Source organism: Podarcis muralis, chromosome 2 (assembly GCF_964188315.1).
Source record: "Podarcis muralis chromosome 2, rPodMur119.hap1.1, whole genome shotgun sequence".
NCBI classification, from domain to species: domain Eukaryota; kingdom Metazoa; phylum Chordata; class Lepidosauria; order Squamata; family Lacertidae; genus Podarcis; species Podarcis muralis.
The window spans coordinates 65653548-65664850 of NC_135656.1; the positions used below are offsets into that span (position 1 = coordinate 65653548).

Here is an 11303-nt window from a genome sequence, read left to right on the forward strand (position 1 = left end):
TTGTGCATACAGAGCACTGAGAGCAGAATACAATCTCTGCTGGTATAAGCAATGACATTTTGGCTGCCAGAATCCTATCTGTCTGTGAACGTAACATAAAAACAGCCCATATGCCATCACAGTTTTCCATCTGTGATAGTAAAATGTGTTGTCTTACCTATGGTAAACACAAACTCTTTCATGAAACCACAACAAAAGGTTCAAGTTCTAAATCACATTTTCCATGAAGTTCACATTTCGTTTGGCTTTTTATTTTTATTTTTATTTATGTGTGTGTGTGTGTGTGTGTGTGTGTGTGTGTGTGTGATTGTGTGAGAAAAAATTAAAGCTTTTTTTATCAAGTAACATCAATCCTTGCACACTCTATGCAAAATTTTGTAAGCATTGCAATAATGCTATGAATTACACAAGGAAGTATTTTAACTTTATTACACTTTCTGTATAAAAAGATTTGTATTTAAAATTATTTCAACTGCAATCTTGTAAAATATATTAATAAAATAATGATTGTTAAGAAATAATGTGTGGCTCCATTTTCTTCCATCATTTTCAGAGCAAAAATATGAAGCCAAATGAGCACTGAATGTTTAGGATGCGGCCTAAAGTGAAGGAAGTACTACAAAGATGGTTCAGCCACCTTATCCTATGCTCTCCTATGCTCTGTCAGGCTTCAGTGGCAGAGTAGATATCCATCCTGTTTCCTACTGTTTCTTAAAACATGCACACACCGGTTCCCCACCTACCGAAAACAAAGGCAAGATTTAGTTGGGCTTAGGAGCATGACCACCATTTTCTCCCTGGTTTGGGGGCATGAGGGGGACTGGGATAGCTTTAGCTTCAATACTGTCCTTCTTCCAAAGATCGCAGGGTGGTTCACAAGATAAAAACACAAAAATACAAACCATACATTACATTTTAGTGGATGCATTCATTGAAACTTCTTTTCAGTGTACAGTTGGCAAAGGTCACAATAAGCCTCAGTTGCTCTTTGAGCAGGTATATGCTTCTTGGGTGCTACTTACAAAATAATTCTGTGTGAAGAAAAGACATGGTATTGGCTGTGCTTGTCATGATAAACTAGGGATGCTGGTGCACACAACTCAGTTGCTCCCAATTCACTCCTCTGGGTGCAAGCAAGAGAAGTCACAATTAAGCTTAGCTGCCTGTAAGGTCCAAGGCTGGGATTGTGGTTTGTTGCTCCCTAACCAGCCAGGATTTGTAAGCCAGCAGCAAACTATGGTTTAAGAGTGTCTAGTGACATTGGCTCATAAGTAAACAGATCATGAACTTGGGCTCAGACACCACAGATGTAATATAATCCACAAACCATCTTAATGCAAAGTCCAAATGTGTCCATTGCATCATCACATAATCAGATGTTCTTTAAGTACTTTAAATTGGCCTGAAACTGCAGCTTTGGGTGACAGGTCGCACAGGCTTAGTTCTCTATAAAATTGCTAGTTTGTTGATTTGTTTTAATAGATTTATAAAATAATTTATATATTGCCCTTCATCAAAAGATCTCAGGGTGGTTCAAAAGATAAAATGGAGGTTAAAGTAAAGCACAAATAAATAGTTTAAAAAGAAACAAAACAACTCACACAAACACATTTAAAAGGCTGCAAAATATTAATCAGCCAAAGGCCTGGCTGAAGAGGAGGTTGTCATGAGCCCCAAAGGTTTCCAGATATAGAGGCTGGAAAGGTGGATATAAAACAGTTATGTGACACAATGATTAGCATTTCTATTTAATCTACCTCCGTAGTTTAAAGGGAACTGCAAAACAAATCTGAGTTTGCAAGGTGGGAGTCTGGCTATATTGAAGTACATGATCGTTTCTTTACAGTTAACTTTTATTTTTCCTAAAAATCAGCAGCCCTATATTACTGAGGATGCTGGTTTACAAACATATCAGCATTCTTCCTTTAAAAATTGCAGGATTGATGCTACTGATAATATTTTGTCAGTATTTGCATGTTTGTCTACACCTACAGTCAGAAACATCCATCACCACCCAGTAAGGCCTTTGTTTTCATTCCCACAAGAAAACAGACTTGTGCAGTCAGAAAACACCAAATGCCTTGCAAGGCTGGGATGTGTTGGCGCCATCTGCTCTTCTTCATTAGGCAAGCATGACAAGGGGTGGAAAATCTAAAGTCGCAAATATTTAATTTAGAAAAGATAATTTGAGGCAGTAATGTTCTGTGGCAAATGTAGAAGCACATTGAAGGCAGACAGTAGCTGGCAGCAAAATACTTGCAAGCACAGGGTTTTTCCAGGTGTTGAAACACTGGAGTGGGCAACGAATAACATAGAAACCACATATACTACTGCTGGGGGGGGGGACACAAAGTGGTGTTCTCCAGTTGTTTTGAACTACACCTTCCCATCATCCCTGACCATCGGCTATGCTGGCTGACTATGACTAATTGGATTTGAAGTCTACAACATCTGGAGAGAGCCACCTTGAGATGGGCACATGTGTGGAATAGGAGAGAAGACTTGTATAGGAGGCAGTGTGAAAGATCTTTGCCTGGGACCCCAGAGAACCACTGCTAATCAGTGTTACACAATGCCAGCTAGATAAACAAACAGGCTACCTCAGTAAAAGGTAGCTTCCTGTGTTCCTAATGCATACCTTCCAAGTGTCCCTATTTTCCAGGGACACTCCTGGAATTACAAAAGCCATCCCAGCTTCTGATTTGATCCCGGAATGTTCCTATTTCTCCTGCCAGTGCCCAGCTTGGGGAGGAGGATGAGCCGGCACTTGTCCTGAGCGGCAGCAGCAGCAGCAGTGACTGCGAGGGAGCAGCCTGTTTTCTCTCCATGGCCATCACTGCCAGCCTCCTCCATTGGCCAGCTCATAGTGGCTTCTGGAAAATGGGTAAGGAGGAAGAGAGGCTACCACCACCAAGGTCCCAACCCATGTGACATGCTGGCTCTGAGGGGCAAGCAGAGATGCCCTGGTCAGGAAGGGGGAGCAGAATGGAGCTCAAGGAGTCTTGAAAACACACACACACACACACACACACACACACACACACACACACACACTGGTACCTCGGGTTAAGTACTTAATTTGTTCCGGAGGTCCGTTCTTAACCTGAAACTGTTCTTAACCTGAAGCACCACTTTAGCTAATGGGGGCTGCCGCTGCACCACTGTCGTGCAATTTCTGTTCTCATCCTGAAGCAAAGTTCTTAACCTGAGGTACTATTTCTGGGTTAGCGGAGTCTGTAACCTGAAGCGTATGTAACCCAAGGTACCACTGTATACTCTCTCTCTCTCTCTGCATCCGTGTCTAATCTTGCCCCTTTGGTATGTGTTTTTCTTTTGTAAAATCTACCAAAGAATAAAACAAAATCAAGATTAATGGGTTTTCTCAGGATGGCGGAGGGTGTGTGTCCCATTGGTGAAGTGGTGGTGGAAATGCTCTGCTGGGAGAGATCAAAAAATGGGAGCGGGTTGAGCAAGGTCATTTGGGGGAGAGTGAGAAATATCCCTATATTCATCTGAAGAATGTTAGAGGGTATGCAAATGAGGCACTTCCTGTTTCTCCATGAGGTCACTTCTAGCTAGCCAGAACTCATTTTCAGGTCAAAGGATTTCCTGTCTCCCATCAAAAGAGACTAATGGTTGGATGCAGTTTCACAAGTGCCACCCAAGACCACTAAAGAGTTAGATTCATGTGCATCTTATCTAGAGGGAAATGTAAAATAACTGTAAGACAGGAAGAGAACTTGTGAGGCACATTATATTCAGCTATGAAAGCAAATTTTAATATGGGAAAAGGAACCCTTCTGCAGCTACTATTAATGAGCTTCTTGGGGGCTGCTCATTCCCTAGAAGCTCAGACATTCAAGACACATAACCAGTGTTTTAATTTGATGTAGTCACTTCCTATTGCTTAAACTTTAAGTCTTAAAGTCACAGCCTATTTCCAATTACAGCAACCAGCTCTTTGGCCCTAATTTTTTTCTTCATCAACTTAATTTCATACAAATCTTGTACTTATTAAGCCTACTTCCATTGGAGAACCAAGTCTGGGCTCAACATAAGGTGTGTGAGAGATTTTGTTTGTGTGTGATGTCCATCCAAATTACTTTTGGATACAAATGCACATCCAAAGTACTTTTAAGAGTTATAGTAACAAAATCACTTACAACTCATTTGAGTAACACAGCCTTTTAATGCCAGAAAAGCTTCACTCTAAATTTGCAAAATAAAGGAAACACTGGCATAGGGTTCTCTCTATTTAACAGGCACAATCTGGTGCCTGGCAAATTATTGTTCATACCTTTGCACAGAAGGCTGCAAGAAGAACCTAAAAGTGCCACCCATCCACCCTGCTTTCGCCTCACTCAAGCCTCAACTTGATTAAAAAGCTTTCCATTAGCAGACAGGACGCAACTGGAAAGAACCCTATAAAGACCATAATAAACCAGTGCACTAGAAGCATATAAACAATCCGACACCCACCAGCCCCCACTAAGCAATGGCAGATGTTAAGGCACCTTTACAAAACGCCAGAATCTGCTTCATCTGTTCCTATGTAGGTATTCCCCTTTGTGCTTGGCACTGTTTACAACTGTTTGAGTGCAAAATCCCTTCAGCAGTCACAGGCTTCCAATTCAGCACTTTAAAGCCCCATGATTCCAGGTATGAATGGCTTTGCCTGACTCAACAGGGAATATCTTGTTCCCCATAGGGTTAGAAACATTATCAGTATGACCCACACAGAGGCATCGGGTGCCATTGGGCTTCATATTACGGTATATAAAAAAGGCATTTCCTCTGTGGGGAAAAGCAAGGAGGCCTTTGATGTAAGCATTCAGAAAGAAACCTCAATGGCTGTGAAAAAGACAGGCTTAGCATTTAAAAGGGCTTCCACATAAGTTACAATGAATTATTTGCAATTAAATAACATTTATGATCTGTTAAATGCAGTTAACGTTGCAGAGCCTTATAAAGCGACCCCCAATTGCATATTGAAGGCCTGCCTTGCTATTTTTTCCACAGCATAAAAACTAATTAGCGAAGAGCACGTTGCTCAAACCGGACAGCCATTTGGGCAGTAGGCAGTGAGCTGAAAATTATAATATGCACATTATGGAGCCTTTGGCTCCAATTGCTGTGGTAGCCAATGTCTGCTTTTTTATCCACTGTAATGTTTTAATCCAAACTTTGAGTTAATTTTCATATTTCCAATGATTTGTGCTCTGTTCCCCATCACCCTCCCATCACTGGCAATGTACTATTTATTACATACACTGAGATTTCAGAGGCACAATGCTTATCCAGGTTTTGTTTCTTTTGGAAAGAGATCATTTTGTAATATTTGAATCTATTTACAAATATACAGGTTAAGGATATATGTGAAAGCACAGATTGATACTTCAAAATGTCAAATCCAATGCCACCATTGGATCTCCAAGGAGACACCCAGCACCCCAAATTGCCATTAGCTTACAGCAGGCATGGCCAAACTTTGCCCTCCAGATGTTTGGGGACTACAATTCCCATCATCCCTAACCACTGGCCCTGTTGGCTAGGGATAGTGGGAGTTGCAGTCCCAAAACATCTGGAGGGTCAGGTTTGGCCATGCCTGGCTTACAGAAACCCCAGAATTCAACTTTCTGTTTCTGTGTACACATTGACAGCTTATAATGCACCTAGGTGATTCTTTGTCTCAATTTTAATCCAAGCTGGTTTAAGGAAAAACACAGTGTTTCATAAGAAATTACAGGATAGATACATCGTAGATGCGGATCAGTCTCAATCCTTCCTCTACTCTAGGAGTTGCCAACCCACTGGCACACAAACACGCACCAAGCCCTTCACTGGTGCCCCTATCTGCCCCTGCTCCTCTCCCCTCTGCAACTGGGCTGAAGTGTTTCCCCAGCCAGGTCATTTTCTTTCCTCAGGGGGGGAAATATGCTGCCAATATCATGACACTATTATACAAACCTATGATGAAACCACACTTGTACAGTCATCTCACCTTAAAAATACTATTGTAGGGCTGGGAAAGGTCCAGAAAGGGGTAACTAAAATTATCAAGGGGATGCCGTAACTCCCCCATGAGTTACATTTGGAACTTTTTAGTTTAAAGAAAATGTGTGTAAGATGGAAGTGTGTAGAATTAGGCATGGTTTGGAGAAAGCATGTAAAAGAAAAGTTCTCCCTCACACTAGAACTTAGGGACTTCCAATAAGGCTGAATGTTAGCACACACAGACAGATAGACACACACACACAGAGAGAGAGAGAGAGAGAGAGAGAGAGAGAGAGAGAGAGAGAGAGAGACCGAGACCTTCATACAGTGCACTACTAGAGGAAGTGATGGTTATCTGTCTGGCTACTATGGAAACAGAGTGCTGGACTAGATCGGCCTTTCAGAAGAGAAAATTCACCTTGTGAATCAGTTTACACACAGATCCAATGAACACTCCCAGAAAATAGTCATCTGTATTTACCAGTGTCATGGAGACCTGGAAGAATGTGAATTTCAGTGAATAAATCTTTTGTCCATCTGTATAACTCAATAAAATATTTATATCCAGACTGTCATGCGGTGTGAGTGACAAGGCATTAACAGATAATAAATGCACTGAAAACCCAATGACAAATGTTGTTTCAAGTTCTCTATTGCTAGCAAATATTTGATTAGCAAATAACTCTGCACTGGTGCATTTGAGAAGGTAACCGAGAGCTATCTGCATTCCTCAAGCAAATCTCCTGGCAAATAACAAATAAATTTGACAAGGATGCTATGCCCCATTTCCTCTCCTGCACCGCACCCTCCCGCCCACCAGTGAAAGTAGCAGTGGTCACTATAGCATCTTCATTTATAATCTGAGTCAACAGCATAGCAGCTGCAGCTTCTGGGTTCAATTCAGATCTGATGTAAGAGGGTATACAATTTGATTGCTCGATTGTGTCACAGGGACAAAAATAAGACATGGATTGGATCCTGATTACAGCACACATTTGCTTTCTTCTTTATCCAGGAGATCTTCAGCAATGCAGGCACAACTCAATGCAGGCACAGAGATGCAGAGCCTCCCCATCTTACTAATAATACCCATTACTCAACTTACTGATAATAGAAAAGCATCCATTAAATTCCAGGAACAGTTAATGACATGCTTGTTTGGTGTCCAGGGTAGTTCACTCCCTTTTCATTCATAATCACTTCATACAGAACATGATTATTATCATTGCTAATCACTCTTTTCACGCCCCCTACCCAACAGTGACTGGGCTAAAAGGTTAAAATATTGCATGCCCAGTAAAAAGAAGAGGAAACCGAAGTATTTTTTGTCCATTTGTACGTTTGGATTTTAAAGCATCACTCGAGTATATAAAACCTGTTAAGTATCCAACATACCTAGGTACATACTAACACACAGCTCATTGCAGCCTTAATCCACCATCGTCATGATGCGTGTACCGTATTAAATATTAGTGCAGAGGTATTTTTTACAGCTTGATCTGTGAGGTAACAAACTGCCTCTACTACTACCTTTTTGATTTTTGCTGTATCTCACATTTATGTATAGGAAGTGAAAGAAACGCCCATGACAAGGATTACAACAGGCACCCCCAACCTGCGGCCCTCCAGATGTTTTGGTCTACAACTCCCATGATCCCTTGCTAACAGGACCAGTGGTCAGGGTGATGGGAATTGTAGTCCAAAACAACTGGAGGGAGGGAGGTTGGGGATGCCTGGATTAGAAGCTAAAAGAAAGGTGAAAGGTAAGGGAGGGTGGTGAGTTAGAAGACAAGCAGCACGTTGTACAAAATGAGCAAGGTTATGATGTAATGTCATGGAATCACAGAACTGTGGAGTTGAGGATCATCTGGTCCAATTCCCTGCAGTGCAGGAATATGCAGCTGCCCCATACGGGGACTGAACTTTAAACCTTGGCATTATGAGCACCACACTCTGACCAACTGAGTTATCCTTCCCTGTTCTGCTTATCTATAACTGATACACATATGTGTGAGCCTTACTTGAACTATCAATATTTCATTGCTAAGCACATGGTGCCTGTAAGCCCATTACATGAACTGTAGCCCCTAAAACCCCCTGTATTTTAGGCAATATGAATCTCCAACTGTGATTCATAATCTGATGGTTCAGCTTCATTCCTCACTTGACAAAGGGCAGGATTCAACTAAGCAGGTGCACTAGCAGGAACCAACACAATGAGTCCTGCTAGTGCAGGACTTTCCACCCTCTGCTCCCTCCACACTGCCCAAGTTGGCTCTGAAATGCTTGTGCTGATGGAATGATTGAAAAAGCGCAGCACTGGATTCCTCTCAAAGTGACAGACGTGCATGATGGAATCTACCTTTTGATTTATAATAATTGAATCCTGTTATGAGTTTGGCACCAGTCACAAAAGTGTTAAATACATTGAGTCTAGTAGCACAACTTGCATTACATATCTCCCAAAACTAAATGCAAGAGTGCCCTCTTTTTTTGCTTTAGACAAATCTATTATTTAGATAAACTTTCCCAAGATCCCTCAGGCAATGGTTTTTAACACCTGCCTTGCCTCCTGCTGCCTCCAGCTCTAGGAACCTTTTCCAGACCATGACTTTAAAAACAGCAAAAGCAGCTGGGAAGAGAGAATAGGAGTTCAGGGATATATATGTTGTGTGTCTTTGTTTCTCAATTGGATCCTTTTACATGATTTTTTATGTATGTGGAATTTAATGCATTGTGACTTGCTATTTTTATTTTAGTTTAGCAATTAATTATTGTAATGTCTAATGAATTTGTTTAATTATTTGCTGATATTTAATTTTATTGTGTACTATCATATTCTAATAGATTATCAGATATTACTTTATTCAATATAAGTTGTTTATTCTAAAGTTACATTTTTATCATGACTTTTTCGTATTGGATCAGATTGTTATATGGGGTGTAATCTGTCATATATTATGTTGTTTGTTCAGCTTGTAAACCGCCTTGTGTGAAGTAATGTAGAAAGGCAGAATACAAAGTTATAGTAAAAGGAAAAATTAAATACAACCTATGAAGGTACAGGTTAAGTATTTAATTCGTTCCGGAGGTCTGTTCTTAACCTGAAACTGTTCTTAACCTGAAGCACTATTTCTGGGTTAGCAGAGTCTGTAACCTGAAGCGTATGTAACCTGAAGCGTATGTAACCTGAGGTACCACTGTACTTCAACAAGCTTTCTTGTATGGTTGCAGATAACACATATACTGGATAGCATTCCCACACTCCAATTCATAATTGATTTGGTATATGAGCTTTGATATTGTTTTTAACTTAAAATGAAGACTGCTTAAATACTGAAAAGTCGGCTTCTGAGTTTCTCTCACTTTATTTTGTACCACATGTGAATGTTGTCAATGCAAGATACAAAATGGGAGCTAAATTAGTCGTATTACACACAATCTCCTTGTGTGTAAGCCAACACGCTTGGGATAAACCCAGCCTAAACAGGATTTTAAGCTGTGTGGGGAGGCAGGCACCGTGTTTCAGATCTAGGCCCTCAAACTTAACTTTATTTTCTAAACTGTACCCAAATCCTGTGTTTGCTGAGCACCTAAGCAGAAGCACTGAATGTGCAACCTTACTAACTGAAAGCTCACATTGACATTGCAATCTCATTTAAGGTAAGCCTCACCTGTGAGAATGGCTGGAGGGCCAAGTGGTTTCTTGCTCTTGAAGGAAGGTCTAATGTTAGTATCTCTGCACGGCTTTCCAGCTTCTCCATGAACACAGCTGTCCTCCCGATACTCCTCTGTGCTGCCATCCAACAGCAGGTGAATTCGCATCAGGCCTGGCAGCACATGAAAGAGCTCTAAGCTGGGAGCCGCGTACGGCTGAAAAACCACCGAAGATTGTAGTTGGGATTGTCTCCAGCTCCTGGAGAGAGCTTCATTATACTGGCAGCAGCAGAAGCCTGCCTGGTCTGTGAGAGGCTAAGTACACAGCTGCCAGGCTCACCCGGCCTAATCAGACTCCCCTGCTGTGTCCCAGGCAAGCTCATTAGCAAAGGTCTTTATGTCACTGAGCAGAGGCCTTTTCCAAAGAAATCATCAAGCTGCCCCTGGCCTGAGAAGGTGTGGCCTACATCTGTGCCGTGAACAGATACTCAGAACAAGACAAGCGAGGAACAGGCAGAGAAACAACTGTCTTGAACCTCCAGTTCTTTCACATTGAAATATACTCGGAGTCCTGTAGCGATTTCATGCGCTTTATTGCAGCTTGTAAAACAGTGATTGAATTGCCCCCCAAACCTCAGGCTTTTATATACATTATTTACACAATGAGTCCCATCTGATTGGCTGATTCTGCTTCCCTCCTAGAGTCTGATTGGTCTTTTCCTGCAGGCCAATCAGTTGTTGCATTCTAGGATCCTACCAGCCTAATAGGCTGATTAACTTCCTCCTGGAGCCTGATTGGTCTTTTCCTGCAAGCCAATCAGTTGTTGTATTCTAGGATCCTACTTGCCTATTGTTTCTGGATCCAAGCTTGATACATAACACACATATACCCTCAAGGTCTCCATAAATAACTGCATGCACGTTTAGGTAGCCTGACAGAAAGATGAACATGTGCGTTTACAACAGACCCCCTTGCGCCCTTGTGTCTCACACTTCCCCCACATCTCTGGTGTTGCCTTGGTTTTATAGTGAATCAAGGTACCTTCCAATGCCTGTAAGAGGAAAGCTGCACCTGCTAACACTCCCAGCACCACAATTAAAATTAAAATTAAAAAGGTGCAGGACCATTGCAGCTGATCTCGTCACACAAGCCTCCAAGTGCTCTGGCTCCTTTACATGCCTTGCCATGTGTCTTCCACCGTGTTCAGCCAGGCCTTTGGCTGATTAACATCATACACCAGGGTTTCCCAACCTTGGGTCTCCAGCTGTTTTGGGACTACAATTCCCATCACCCCTGACCACTGGTCCTGCTCGCTTGGGATGATGGGAGTTGTAGTCCAAAAACAGTTGGAGACCCAAGGCTGTCCTACACCCTTTTAAATGTGTTTGTGGGAGGGGGTTATTATTTTGTTCTTGTTTTTATTAGGTTTTTTGTCTTTTTATCTTGTATTTTTATGTTGTGAACTGCCCTGAGATCTACAGATGAAGGGCAGTACACAATTTTAACAAATGAATAATAAATAAATTAATTAATTAATAAAAGGTTATAATTAGCCAAAGGCCTGGGAGATGTAGAATGTTCCTAAAGATATGCCCAGTACCTTGAGATCTACAGATGAAGGCACCTTGAGATCTACAGATTTAAATATATT

General features: G+C 41.5%; 1 long non-coding RNA gene across 1 annotated transcript in view; it reads right to left on the reverse strand.

Annotated features, from left to right (window-relative positions):
- Positions 1-10650, reverse strand: part of LOC144326980 (uncharacterized) — a 63649-nt gene extending 52999 nt beyond the window's left edge. The window contains exon 1 of the long non-coding RNA XR_013391933.1: positions 9669-10650. This is a non-coding gene — a long non-coding RNA (uncharacterized LOC144326980). The remainder of the gene's footprint in view (positions 1-9668) is intronic.
- Positions 10651-11303: the final 653 nt, after the last annotated feature.